This window comes from Oncorhynchus masou, chromosome 24 (genome assembly GCF_036934945.1).
Source record: "Oncorhynchus masou masou isolate Uvic2021 chromosome 24, UVic_Omas_1.1, whole genome shotgun sequence".
In the NCBI taxonomy this organism is placed as follows: Eukaryota; Metazoa; Chordata; class Actinopteri; order Salmoniformes; family Salmonidae; genus Oncorhynchus; species Oncorhynchus masou.
The window spans coordinates 27,785,801-27,800,363 of NC_088235.1; the positions used below are offsets into that span (position 1 = coordinate 27,785,801).

At 42.5% G+C, this 14,563-nt stretch overlaps 1 protein-coding gene across 3 annotated transcripts in view; it reads left to right on the top strand.

Annotated features, from left to right (window-relative positions):
• The first annotated feature begins 451 nt into the window (after positions 1-451).
• Positions 452-14,563, top strand: part of LOC135511980 (inactive rhomboid protein 1-like) — a 114,849-nt gene continuing 100,737 nt past the window's right edge. For 2 of the 3 annotated variants that reach the window (XM_064933523.1, XM_064933526.1), the window contains exon 1: positions 452-737. The gene's annotated coding sequence lies outside the window, so the exon portion shown is untranslated. The remainder of the gene's footprint in view (positions 738-14,563) is intronic. The other variant, XM_064933524.1, reaches the window with a different exon arrangement.

Sequence of the window (14,563 nt, forward strand, 5' to 3'; positions counted from 1 at the left end):
CCCAGAGATAAATGAGGTGTTCTACTTGTTCTATGGTGTGGTGTTATTGTTCTGTGGTGTGGTTCAAATGAACAGAAACAGGACCTATAGACAGAACAGGACACATGAAGTGGGTAGGAGGGAGAAGAGAGCCCACCTGGATAGGCGTTTTATGGTGAGGTAGAATAAAGGTAGAATAAAGAATGCTCTCACAACTACAGGAACCATATGGCTCACTCTGGTAGAACATACATAGATAGATAGCCTAACACTGTGTTTAGGTTTTCATACTTCATCATAAAGAAGACGCCCGCGCCCCATGCTATAGCGCGGGGCACACCGGTCGGCGGTGACGTTTGACAACTCTCTGTTTTCTCTGCCCCCTCCAGCACAACACAGTCAACCCCGCGTGGGCGTTCCCGCTACCCAGCAACGAAACTGAAGTACAGACGGACTGAAGCTCGCTGCCGAACGAGCCAAAACGAGACTGGAACAGACAGGGGTGGGAGAGTGTGTCTCGAACGGGAGGCAAGAAGATAATACTGTTTCCCGCATTTTCAGCATCTTTTCGCGATGTTGTGAGTGAGATCTTCAGTCCCCACTTTCGGATGCAGTTTTAGAAGTGATTTTTTTATTTATGTCGTCTGTCTGTTGCATGACTGGGTTATGAAGTGATTTGACTACCACGGTATATTGGTCATTGGAGTGCCACCAATAGGGTGGATCGAGCTGTTAAGGACCGGAGCATTTTCAGTAAGGTAAGGTGTTCTGGCAATTTACCCCGAAAGGGCAACTGGTAATTATGAGACCATTCTTTGATAGTGTACTGTTAAAGATTGCGGAAAAAATAAAAACTAGAATTAAACAAACACAATATCTACTTGGCACACTAACATGAATTCAACGTGAAATCAACAAATTATGTCAAAATGTAATTGGATTTAGGTTAAAAGTTGGGTGAAAAAAAATGACACATTCCCTTACACTTTGAAACTACGTCATCACGTATAATTTTTGTTTGAATTTACGTGGGAATAACGTTGATTCAAGCAGTTTTGGGCATCCATCTATATTATCTATGCACATTGTAGGCTATTCGATATAAAATAAGTTTTGAAGATTGAGAGAGGATTGCATTTGGCCTTAATCCAACTCACTTAATTTTCCAATCTTTCAAAACATGATTTCGACTGTATAGCCTACGGTGACAAACCGATAGTAATTACATCCAGGATGCTGTAGCCTAGGCATATTTGCTTTCTATTTCAAAGCACATGCATGACATTTACTCCGGCTTGTCAACACGCATGACATCGGGACAAGTTTCTGTCTACTGCACGCACACACACGCGCACACACACACACAGGGTGGGACCTCAACACTTGCCTGAGGGAAGTCAAGTATGATCTCATGTATTTGTTTTGAGTCTTGTGAGGTGGGAAAGGGCAAAGTGATGTCCTTATGCTTTACCAGTACTGTCACATCTCTATTCAAGATGACTAAATGTCTGATGTAGAGTTTTGGACATGGAGATAATTGGATTATGATTTGGGAAACACCACCAATACCATTTCGGAATCCTATTTTTTTTCCCTCATAAATTGAGATTAGATGACAGTCACTGTGTGTGGTTGGGTGTGGATTTATGAGATCAACAACACCAGACAAACATAATCTGGTCATTACATTTCAGACTGTATCATGCCAACACTACAGATGTACAATCTTAATTTGACCACTTGCTGAGTATTTTCCTGCACACAGCAGGAAATGTAAACTTGTAATGTATTTGAGTCTTAAAAGGGCTTCTGAAGTTTGTAATTTCAGACTTTATTTGCCCTAATGAAAAATGTATCAACCCTTACAAAAATGTCCATTAATCATAATCTATATAATAATTCACATTTCCTGTTGCTGCATTCTGGCACTGTGGGAGCCAATCGTCTCTCACTCTCTTTCTCTCTCTCTCAATTAAATTAAATTCAAAGGGCTTTATTGGCATGCAAAACATATGTTTATATTTCTAAAGCAAGTGAAATAGATAATAAACAAAAGAAACAATAAAACAGGTACAGTAAACATTACACGTACAAAAGTTTCAAAGGAATTGAGACATTTCAAATGTCATTATGTATATATACAGTGTTATAACGATGTGCAAATATTTAAAGTACAAAAGGGAAAATAAATAAACATAAATATGGGTTGTATTTACATGGTGTTTGTTCTTCACTGACCCATAGCCTTGAGTGTTTGTTTGGTTTCCTGTCTGAGAAGAAGTTACTTCTGTTGACTGAAGGCTTCTCTGTAGAAGTGATGTTAATAGTAGATGTTGTTATGGTTCTAAATCAGACTGAACAATCTGAATCATTTGGTCCCACACACTAACATGGTGTATCACACTATGGTGTTACATAGTGTTTTACAATATGGATACATTGCTTATAACAATGATGTTCCTCTATATAAACTCAATGCTGGGGGTTTGAGACATCCCAAACCCATGCTGTTTCAATATAGAGAATGTTTGCATTGACCGTGATTAGTTGAGAACAGATGGGAGAACAACACAGCACAGGCCTAGCCTCCATACACCAACATATTGAAGGGTATGATTGGTTTCCTAGAGGGCAATTCCAGTCAATGACAGCTTCCAAATTCCTCTCTACAGCAGCAAGGTGTTGGTCAGGTGTTTAGCAACAGTCAGTGGATGATATCGTGTTACTCTGATATGGGAGTAGTTAGTATCAGAGGTATGCAGAGTGTGAAAGCATGTTGTTCATTATCCTACAAAGAAATAAAGAAAGAAAGAAAAAGAGAAAGAAAGAAAGAAAGAAAGAAAGAAAGAAAGAAAAAAAAGAGAAAGAAATAAAGAAATAAAGGAGAGTAGATATCCAGACATCTACCTAACCATTTCCTGGCTCTGTTTAAAACTTAGTATTGTGTGTCCCCTTTATTCCCTGCATTGTCAACTACAGTCCTCCTACACACACTCACACTCACACACGCACACGCACACACGCACGCACGCACGCACGCACGCACGCACGCACGCACGCACGCACGCACGCACGCACGCACGCACGCACACACACACACACACACACACACACACACACACACACACACACACACACACACACACACACACACACACACACACACACCTGGCAGCCATTGAACGCTCTAGGGAGTGTCTGGGCATACTTTGTGCTCGGCACAGTAAGTAGTGAATCAAATCAGCAGCAAACTTATTTGTCAGGTTTATATCAAGGCTAGTGCTGTTGTGCTATCCTGACCCGTCACTTGCAAAGCTGCTGCTGTAATTTGTTATGAGTGCTAATTATGCATTTAATTTATTTTTTGTTTTGTGAACAGCACACAAACTTGATATCGTGTCCTTTGAGCCCATACTGTCTGGGCACCAATTGGTGCACGACACGGAAATAAGATAAATCAATCAATCGGAAGTAGTTGTCGTCATCGTGCAGTAAAATAACAATAGTGAGACTGTATACAGGGGGGTACCGGTACAGAGTCAATGTGCTGGGGCACCGGTTAGTTGAGGTAATATGTACATGTATTTGTATTTATTATGGATCCCCATTGCAGCAGCTACTCTTCCTGGGGTCCAGCAAAATTAAGGCAGTTTATAGAATTTTAAAAACATTGCAATACATTCACAGATGTCACAACACAGTATGTGCCCTCAGGCCCCAGTACTAAATCCATGTGTATGTATAGTGCCTAAGTTATTGTGTGTGTGTGTGTGTGTGTGTGTGTGTGTGTGTGTGTGTGTGTATACACATTTGTCTGTGCCAAGGTTTGTGTTGCTTCACAGTCCCCGCTGTTCCATAAGGTGTTTTTGAATCTGTTTTTTAAATCAAATTTTACAGCTGGCATGAGTTACTTGACGTGAGTTCCATGTAGTCATGGCTCTATGTAGTACTGTGTGCCTCTGTTCTGGACTTGGGGACTGTGAAGAGACCTCTTGTGGCATGCCGTGTGGAGTATGCATGGGTGTCCGAGCTGTGTGCCAGTAGTTTAGACAGACAGCTCGGTGTAGCTCGGTGCGTTCAACATGTTGAAAACCTAGGTAGAGTTATTAAAGTGACTATACATAGATGATAACAACAGAGAGTAGCAGCGGTGTAAAAGCAGGGGGGAGGGGGGCAAAGCAAATAGTCTGGGTAGCCATTTGATTAGATATTCAGGAGTCTATTGGCTTGGGGGTAGAAGCTGTTTAGAAGCCTCTTGGACCTAGACTTGGCGCTCCGGTACCACTTGCCGTGTGGTAGCAGAGAGAACAGTCTATGACCAGGGTGGCTGGAGTCTTTGACAATTTTTAGGGCCTTCCTCTGACACAGCCTGGTATAGAGGTCCTGGATGGTAGGAAGCTTGGCCCCAGGATGTTCTGGGACAGTCGCACTACGCTCTGTAGTGCCTTGCGGTCGGAGGCCGCAAGGCGGTCGGAGGCAGTAGCCGTACCAGGCAGTGACGCAACCAAATGCTCTCGATGGTGCAGCTGTAGAACATTTTGAGGATCTGAGGACCATGCCAAATCTTTTCAGTCTCCTGAGGGGGAATAGGTTTTGTCGCGCCCTCTTCACGACTGTCTTGGTGTACTTGGACCATGTTAGTTTGAAGGTGATGTGGACAGCAATAAACTTGAAGCTCTCAAGCTGCTCCAATGCAGCCCCATCGTTGAGAATGGGGGCATGCTCGGTCCTCTTATTCCTGTAGTCCACAATCATCTCCTTTGTCCTGCACATTGAGGGAGAGGTTGTTGTCCTGGAAACACACGGCCAGGTATCTGACCTCCTCCCTATAGGCTGTCTCGTCGTTGTCGGTGATCAGGCCTACCATTGTTGTGTCATTGGCAAACTTAATGATGGTGTTGGAGTCGTGCCTGGCTGTGCAGTCATGAGTGAACGGGGAGTACAGGAGGGGACTGAGCACACACCCCTGAGGGGGCCCTGTGTTGAGGATCAGCATGGCAGATATGTTGTTACCTACCCTTACCACCTGGGCGTGGCCTGTCAGGAAGTCCAGGATCCAGTTGCAGAGGGAGGTGTTAAGTCCCAGGGTCCTTAGCTTATTGATGAGCTTTGAGGACACTATGGTGTTGAACACTGAGCTGTAATCAATGAATAGTATTCTCACGTAGGTGTTCCTTTTGTCCAGGTGGGAAAGGGCAATGTGGAGTGCAATAGAGATAGCATCATCTGTGGATCTGTTGGGGCGGTATGTAAATTGAGTGGTTCTAGGGTTTCTGGGATAATGGTGTTGATGTGAGCCATGAACAGCCTTTCAAAGCTCTTCATGGCTACAGACGTGAGTGCTACGGGTCGGTAGTCATTTAGGTAGGTTACCTTAGTGTTCTTGGGCACAGGCACTATGTTGGTCTGCTTAAAACATGTTAGTATTACAGACTCGGACAGGGAGAGGTTGAAAATGTCAGTGAAGACACTTGCAAGTTGGTCAGCGCATGCTCCCAGTACACGTCCTGGTAATCCGTCTGGCCCTGCGGCCTTGTGAATGTTGACCTGTTTAACCTGTTGATGCTCTGGGGGCGCTATTTCATTTTTGGATGAAAAATGTTCCCGTTTTAAACAAGATATTTTGTCACAAAAAGATGCTCGACTATGCATATAATTGATAGCTTTCGAAAGAAAACACTCTGACGTGTCCAGAACTACCAAGATATTTTCTGTGCGTGCCCTAGAACGTGAGCTTCAGGCAAAACCAAGATGAGACGGCATCCAGGAAATGAGCAGGATTTTTGAGGCTCTGTTTTCCATTGTCTCCTTATATGGCTGTGAATGCGAGAGGAATGAGCCTGCCCTTTCTGTCGTTTCCCCAAGGTGTCTGCAGCATTGTGACGTATTTGTAGGCAGATCATTGGAAGATTGACCATAAGAGACCACATTTACCAGGTGTCCGCCCGGTGTCCTGCGCCGAAATTGGTGCGCAAAAGTCACCTGCCAGTATTTTTCCATGGGATACAGAGAGGAAAGCAAGCTTCCACGAACTGCATATCAATGAAGAGATATGTGAAAAAACACCTTGAGGATTGATTCCAAACAACGTTTGCCATGTTTCGGTCGATATTACGTAGTTAATCCGGAAAAAGTTTTACGTTGTAGGTGACTGAATTTTCGGTTCGTTTCGGTAGCCAGACGCAATGTAGAAAACGGATCGATTTCTCCTACACACAGACGCTTTCAGGAAAAACTGCGCATTTGGTATGTAACTGAGAGTCTCCTCATTGAAAACATCAGAAGCTCTTCAAAGGTAAATGATTTTATTTATTTGGTTATCTGGTTTTTGTGAAAATGTTGCGTGCTAAATGCTACTCAAAATGCTATGCTAGCTTTGCATACTCTTACACAAATTAGTCAATTTCTATGGTTCAAAAGCATATTTTGAAAATCTGAGATGACAGTGTTGTTAAGAAAAGGCTAAGCTTGAGAGCAGACGCATTATTTTCATTTTATTTGCGATTTTCAGAAATCGTTAACGTTGCGTTATGCTAATGAGCCTGAGGCTTTAGTCACGATCCGGGATGGGGAGTTTCAAGAAGTTAAAGATCTTACTCACATCGGCTATGGAAAGAGTGATCGCACAGTCTTCCGGAACAGCTGGTGCTCTCATGCATGTGTTATTATCCTCGAAGCGAGCATAGAAGGAGCTTAGCTCGCCTGTTAGGCTCTCGGCTGTGCTTCCCTTTGTAATCTGTAATGGTTTTCAAGCCCTGCCACATCCGACGAGGTCAGAGCCGGTGTAGTACGATTCGATCTTAGTCTTGTGTTGACACTTTTCCTGTTTGATGGTTCGTCGGAGGGCATAGTGGGATTTCTTATAAGCTTCCGGGTTAGAGTCCCGCTCCTTGAAAGTGTCAGCTCAAGCCTTTAGTTCAGTGCGGATGTTTCCTGTAATCCATGGCTTCTAGTTATGGTATGTACGTATAGTCACTGTGGGGACGACGTCATCGATGCACTAATTGATGAAGCCAATGACTGATGTAGTGTACTCCTCAATGCCATCGGAGGAATCCCGGAACATATTCCAGTCTGTGCTAGCAATGCTAGTTCAGCCATTCCTATGGGGAAAATGAATTGGGAAAGAATAGGGTTTTGGGATAAATGCCCCCCAAAAGATCTGAGGTTAACACAGGCTACGTAGATCTTATACATGTTGTTCTCTGAGATTATAACAGTCAGTAACATAATGGCTTTATAATCCATAAAGGTTATGTGCTTTATGTGCTTTTTTGTGACACACATACTTCAAAATTCACAAAAATTACCTACAGAAATACACCCTTACAATTGCTCTCTATTTGTCCAGTGCAGCTGGAGCAATTGGGGTTAAGTGCTTTGCGATAGGATTTGAACCTGTGACCTATCGGTTACTGACACAACACACTTTCCTGGAAGCTATCTGCCACCCCCTAGCTAGCAGTATTATCACCTGGTTCCATGTGAGTATCTGGTTAGATCTGGTTAGGTTCAGTTCCATTTGAATCCTGTCAATTCAGGGTAATGAAAAAGCACACATTTTAAAGGGGAGTTTTCTATTTATAAATGGAATTTGACTGAGTTAAAATATAGTCGACCCCATCTCTCCTGGTAAGACTTTGTTGAGCCATCTGTTATATTAGAGGGTTCAAGGAAAGTGTTTGGTAGGATATTTCACTGAATTCAGGGGCAACCCGGCCGGGACTTTGCAACTCTCTGCAACTGTCAGCTGAACACCTTAACCATTACACTGAGAGGTCCGAACTGCATACACTCATCCCTGTGTGAAGGGAGATAGGCTTTTCCATCATGATGTAACTCTGTGTTGTCTGTTCACACTGCTATGCTTTATCTTGGCCAGGTCGCAGTTGTAAATGAGAACTTGTTCTCAACTAGCCTACCTGTTTAAATAAAGGTGAAATAAATAAATAAATAAAAATGATGGATCAGTACAATGAGAATAGGGGCCACAGTCGCTCTCTCCTCCCTCAGATGATAGGTGTAGAACTAACAAACTAACAAACTATCATGGTCCCAACACACTAAGACAGTCGTGAAGAGGACACATCAAAACCCATTCCCCCTCAGGAGACTGAAACGATTCGGCATGTGTCCTCAGATCCTCAAATGGTTCTACAGCTGCACTATTGAGAGCATCCTAACTGGTTGCATCACTGCCTGGTATGGCAACTGCTCGGCTGGCAACTGCTGGTATGGCAACTGCTCGGCCGCAATGCACTACAGAGGGTAGTTCGTACAGCCCAGTACATCACTGGGCCAAACTTCCTGCCATTCAGGACCTCTATACCAAGCGGTGCCATAGGAAAGCCCTAAAAATGGTCAAAGACTCCAGTGAACCTAGTAATAGACTGTTCTCTTTGCTACCGCATGGCAAGTGGTACCGGAGCACCAAGTCTAGGTCCAAGAGGCTTCTTAACAGCTTCTACCCCCAAGCCATAAGACTCATGAACAGCTAATCAAGTGGCTACCCAGACCCCTTTTTTACACTGCTGCTACTCTCTGTTTATTATCTACCTACATGTACATATTACCTCAATTACCTCTACTAACCGTTGCCCCTGCACATTCACTCTGTACCCCCTGTATTTAGCCTCGCTATTGTTATTTTACTGCTGCTGTTTAATTATTTGTTACTTTTATTTTCAGATTTTTACTTATCTATTTTTTACTTAACACTAATTTTTTCTTAAAACTTGTCATGGATCCCCCCGGTACTGCTGCTCATTCCGTTCACCAGCTCCAGAGGTCTACGTCACCGGTCTTCTGAACTGGATCATTACCACCAACCCTGGACTGTCTTGTCTCATTACGCACACCTGGTTCCTATTCCCCCTGATTAGTTTGTGTATAATTGTGCCCTCTGTTCCCCATTGTCCTTGCTGATTATTGTTCCATGTCCGTTGGTCTTGTGCGCAGTTATAATTGGCTTTCGTGTTAGTGTGCACTTGTTATTACGGGTCTCGTCCCGTGTATCGTTATTACGGATCTCGTCCCGTGTATTGTTATTACGGGTCTCGTCCCGTGTATTGTTATTACGGGTCTCGTCCCGTGTATTGTTATTACGGGTCTCGTCCCGTGTATTGTTATTACGGGTCTCGTCCCGTGTATTTATTAGAGGTTTACACCTCACTCTTTCATTTGGGTTATATATATATATATATATATATACAGTGCCTTGCGAAAGTATTCGGCCCCCTTGAACTTTGCGACCTTTTGCCACATTTCAGGCTTCAAACAAAGATATAAAACTGTATTTTTTTGTGAAGAATCAATAACAAGTGGGACACAATCATGAAGTGGAACGACATTTATTGGATATTTCAAACTTCTTTAACAAATCAAAAACTGAAAAATTGGGCGTGCAAAATTATTCAGCCCCTTTACTTTCAGTGCAGCAAACTCTCTCCAGAAGTTCAGTGAGGATCTCTGAATGATCCAATGTTGACCTAAATGACTAATGATGATAAATACAATCCACCTGTGTGTAATCAAGTCTCCGTATAAATGCACCTGCACTGTGATAGTCTCAGAGGTCCGTTAAAAGCGCAGAGAGCATCATGAAGAACAAGGAACATACCAGGCAGGTCCGAGATACTGTTGTGAAGAAGTTTAAAGCCGGATTTGGATATAAAAAGATTTCCCAAGCTTTAAACATCCCAAGGAGCACTGTGCAAGCGATAATATTGAAATGGAAGGAGTATCAGACCACTGCAAATCTACCAAGACCTGGCCGTCCCTCTAAACCTTCAGCTCATACAAGGAGAAGACTGATCAGAGATGCAGCCAAGAGGCCCATGATCACTCTGGATGAACTGCAGAGATCTGCAGCTGAGGTGGGAGACTCTGTCCATATGACAACAATCAGTCGTATATTGCACAAATCTGGCCTTTATGGAAGAGTGGCAAGAAGAAAGCCATTTCTTAAAGATATCCATAAAATGTGTCGTTTAAAGTTTGCCACAAGCCACCTGGGAGACACACCAAACATGTGGAAGAAGGTGCTCTGGTCAGATGAAACCAAAATTTAACTTTTTGGCAACAATGCAAAACGTTATGTTTGGCGTAAAAGCAACACAGCTCATCACCCTGAACACACCATACCCACTGTCAAACATGGTGGTGGCAGCATCATGGTTTGGGCCTGCTTTTCTTCAGCAGGGACAGGGAAGATGGTTAAAATTGATGGGAAGATGGATGGAGCCAAATACAGGACCATTCTGGAAGAAAACCTGATGGAGTCTGCAAAAGACCTGAGACTGGGACGGAGATTTGTCTTCCAACAAGACAATGATACAAAACATAAAGCAAAATCTACAATGGAATGGTTCAAAAATAAACATATCCAGGTGTTAGAATGGCCAAGTCGAAGTCCAGACCTGAATCCAATCGAGAATCTGTGGAAAGAACTGAAAACTGCTGTTCACAAATGCTCTCCATCCAACCTCACTGAGCTCGAGCTGTTTTGCAAGGAGGAATGGGAAAAAATTTCAGTCTCTCGATGTGCAAAACTGACAGAGACATACCCCAAGCGACTTACAGCTGTAATCGCAGCAAAAGGTGGCGCTACAAAGTATTAACTTAAGGGGGCTGAATCATTTTGCACGCCCAATTTTTCAGTTTTTGATTTGTTAAAAAGTTTGAAATATCCAATAAATGTCGTTCCACTTCATGATTGTGTCCCACTTGTTGTTGATTCTTCACAAAAAAATACAGTTTTATATCTTTATGTTTGAAGCCTGAAATGTGGCAAAAGGTCGCAAAGTTCAAGGGGGGCGAATACTTTCGCAAGGCACTGTATATATATATATATATATAAACACACATACACACATGTTTGTTTTGGGCTTCGTCCCCGTCATTTTCATGACGTATTCTATTTTAGCTAGGGAAATAAAATAAAAAGATTTTCGTATTCCTGCGCCTGCCTCCTATCATTATACAATGTGACAACTTCTTAAAGCATGGTTAGTTAAGGGCTTGTAAGTTAGCATTTCTCTGTAAGGTCTACACCTGTTGTATTCGGCGCATGTGACAAATAAAATTTGATTTGATTATGACAGCACTGTTGTTTAATGGCTGTAAAGCCATTCATTTGAATGGCTATCACCACAGGGATTTGATCTGTAATTATTCTCCATGTTGATGATCTGGGATGTGATCTGAGATTATCCTCCATGATGATGATCTGGGATGTGATCTGAGATGATCTGGGATGTGATCCGAGATTATCCTCTATGATGACGATCTGGGATGTGATCTGAGGTGATCCTCCATGATGGTTATCCAGGATGTGATTTGAGATGATCCTCCAAGGCGGTAATCTGGGATGTGATCTGAGATGATCCTCCATGATGGTGATCCAGGATGTGATCTGAGCTGATCCTCCATGATGGTGATCTGGGATGTGATCTGAGATGATCCTCTATGATGACGATCTGGGATGTGATCTGAGATAATCCTCCATGGTGATGATCTGGGATGTGATCTGAGATGATCCTCTATGGTGATGACCTGGGATGTGATCTGAGATGATCCTCCAGGGTGGTGATCTGGGACGTGATCTGAGATGATCTGGGATGTTATCTGAGATGATCCTCTGTGATGACGATCTGGGATGTGATCTGAGATTATCCTCAAGGGTGGTGATCCAGGATGTGATCTGAGATGATCCTCTAGGGTGGTGATCTGGGATGTGATCTGAGATGATTCTCCAGGGTGGTGATCTGGGACCGTGATCTGAAATTCTATAAAATAATTTCTCTGTAATTAATATTACCTGATTAAGCTAATCATGTAAATGTAATTAACTAGAAAGATGGGGCACCACGAAATAATGTTTATATATCTTCCGAATAAACTCTTAAAGATCTGGTAATCTTTTACCTCAATAGCAGTCAATATTTAATCATCACCTTATTCAGTCTCATCTGAAAGTTGTAAATTCTTTGTTATCTTCACGAACCCTGGCTAACAAGTTGAATCATCAATACAAAATTTGTTTTAATGATTTATTTACTAAATAATCACACGGAATTGCATCTACACAGAATGGATCATACATTGATTACCAATGATGTCATAAAGGAAAACGTCCCTAGCGGACGGAACAGATATGACGGCTGGTTACACAAAGAGAGGGGGTTGGGTTTGAGTGAAGGAGCGGGAAGACTGAGGAACAAAAAGGTTTTGTGTCTCTATCGGGGTGTAGGCAGCTATGCTATCGTAAATACAGTATCTTATGCATTCTCCATAACCGCCCATTTGGAAAAGGAAAATGCAATAAATATTTACTCTGAGCTGCGCTTCGGTAGATTGGTCGTAGATAGAAAGCCGGGTTGTCCAGCATGGATCTCTTGTCCTCTGAAGAATGTCTACTGGTGAACTGGAGCGTGGTAGAATGGATCTTTTGTCCATTCTCTCCTAGCCCACGTTTACAGTTGCTGCGGCTAACTCAATCGGCTAGGCGGTATCACTTCTTTAGTGAATAAGAGTTCAAAGTTCAGACCAAGTTGCCATACTTTAAGCTCATGCTATATTCTGGCTGGTATAGTCGAAATTCATCCTTTCGGTGTGTTGATCGTCATCTTCACGTTGAAATTCGATGCTAATTTAGTTAGGATCTTGTCGTTCAACCAGAGCTCACGTTGAGGTTGGCTTAGTTCTGTAGGTGATCTTGTCCTTTTAACGCAGGGACCGCAAGTCCTCACGTCCTTGGAACAGAAAGTTGGATTTTTTTCAACATGCTTATATCGTGGTGAAGAGAAGGGCGTGTTTCATAGTTTACACCCATTGTCTGTTCACTTGGGCGGGGCCTCTGAGTGAGCAGAGTTTACTCTATGACAAACCGTTCTCTCATTAAGAAGCTAAAATTACATTTAATCTTTTCACAAATAGTTTCATATTTAAACATTTAAATTGCACAACAATTCCATGTGAATCTGATAACTATTTTCCAAGATACAGTTTATGTCATACTATCATTAGTCGTAATGTCTCAGACAACAACTGATCTGAGATCATATTCATTAAGTACCAACGCATATGTTCAACTGGTTGGATTACCGAAATATGGTTCCGTCTCCCACCTTTTGATGTTACCAGACTCTCTGTTACAAATGCATTACAAGAGTCAACTCTATAAAGTATAGAGAGAGAAAAGGGGAAAGGTATTTATGTGGGTCATAAACCTCCCCAACAGGCCAACGTTATGACAACGGTGATCTGGGATGTGATCTGAGGTGATCCGGGATATGATCTAAAATGATCCTCTGATGATGATGATCTGGGATGTGATCTGGTAATGGAGGCTGGGTTTCTGTATTGATAGAGGAAACAGCAGTGGGAGAGCCAGAGTGGATATTTAGGGAGATTGCGGTAGGTTGGGGGGAGGGAATATTTTGGCTAGGATGTAGATTTTGCAAAGAGACAATATGTAAATGAAGGTGTGGAATGGATGCTAGAATCCCTATAAATCTCTCCAAAAATCTCTCGAAAATTCTTTACTGAAGTCTAGTCCCATCGTTCATTAATGTAAATTAACATGGATGATGTCAGTGCTGTCACAAAGGCCAGAGTTCTCCATGGGGACTCCAGACTGAGTGCTCCATTTCAAAGCTGCCACAATTATGACATTCTTCATTCTTCTCTCTAAATAGTATTTTCAGTGTCGCTTTTCTCCCTCTCCCTCTTTTTTCCAATGCAGCATCTGTGTGCAATTACCATTAGGGTTTTTTATCCAGTGCGAGCCAACAGAGGAAGCTGTTATGTCTAAGTCACAGAATGTGGATTGTCCATAAGGAGCTCTATTCATCAAAGCAGACTAAAGCCTCCCACATTGACTGATTGTGACAATGGTCTTCACTTCCACCAGCTAGCTGAGACAAAGGAGTCTTCAATAAAGAGATTGACTCTCTGACTCTCTCTCTCTCTCTCCCTGTCTGTCTCTCGCTCTCCCTGTCTGTCTCTCGCTCTCCCTGTCTGTCTCTCGCTCTCCCTGACTGTCTCTCGCTCTCTGTCTGTCTCTCGCTCTCTGTCTGTCTCTCGCTCTCTCTCTGTCTCTCGCTCTCTCTCTGTGTGTATCTGTCTCTCTCTGTGTCTCTGTCTCTCTCTGTGTCTCTGTCTCTCTCCATTTCAATTCCATTTCCAATTTAAGGGGCTTTATTGGCATGGGAAACATGTTTACATTGCCAAAGCAAATGAAATAGATAATAAACAAAAGTGAAATAAACAAAAATGAACAGCAAACATTACACTCACAGAAGTTGCAAAAGAATAAAGTAAAATAATAGTATGTCTATATCCAGTGTTGTAATGATGTACAAATAGTTAAAGTACAAAAGGTAAAATATATGAATATAGGTTGTATTTACAATGGTGTTTGTTCTTCACTGGTTGCCCTTTTCTTGTGGCAACACGTCACAAATATTGCTGCTGTGATGGCACACTGTGGTATTTCACCCAATAGATATGGGAGTTTATCAAAATTGGATTTGTTTTCAAATTCTTTGTGGGTCTGTGTAATCTGAGGGAAATATGTGTCTCT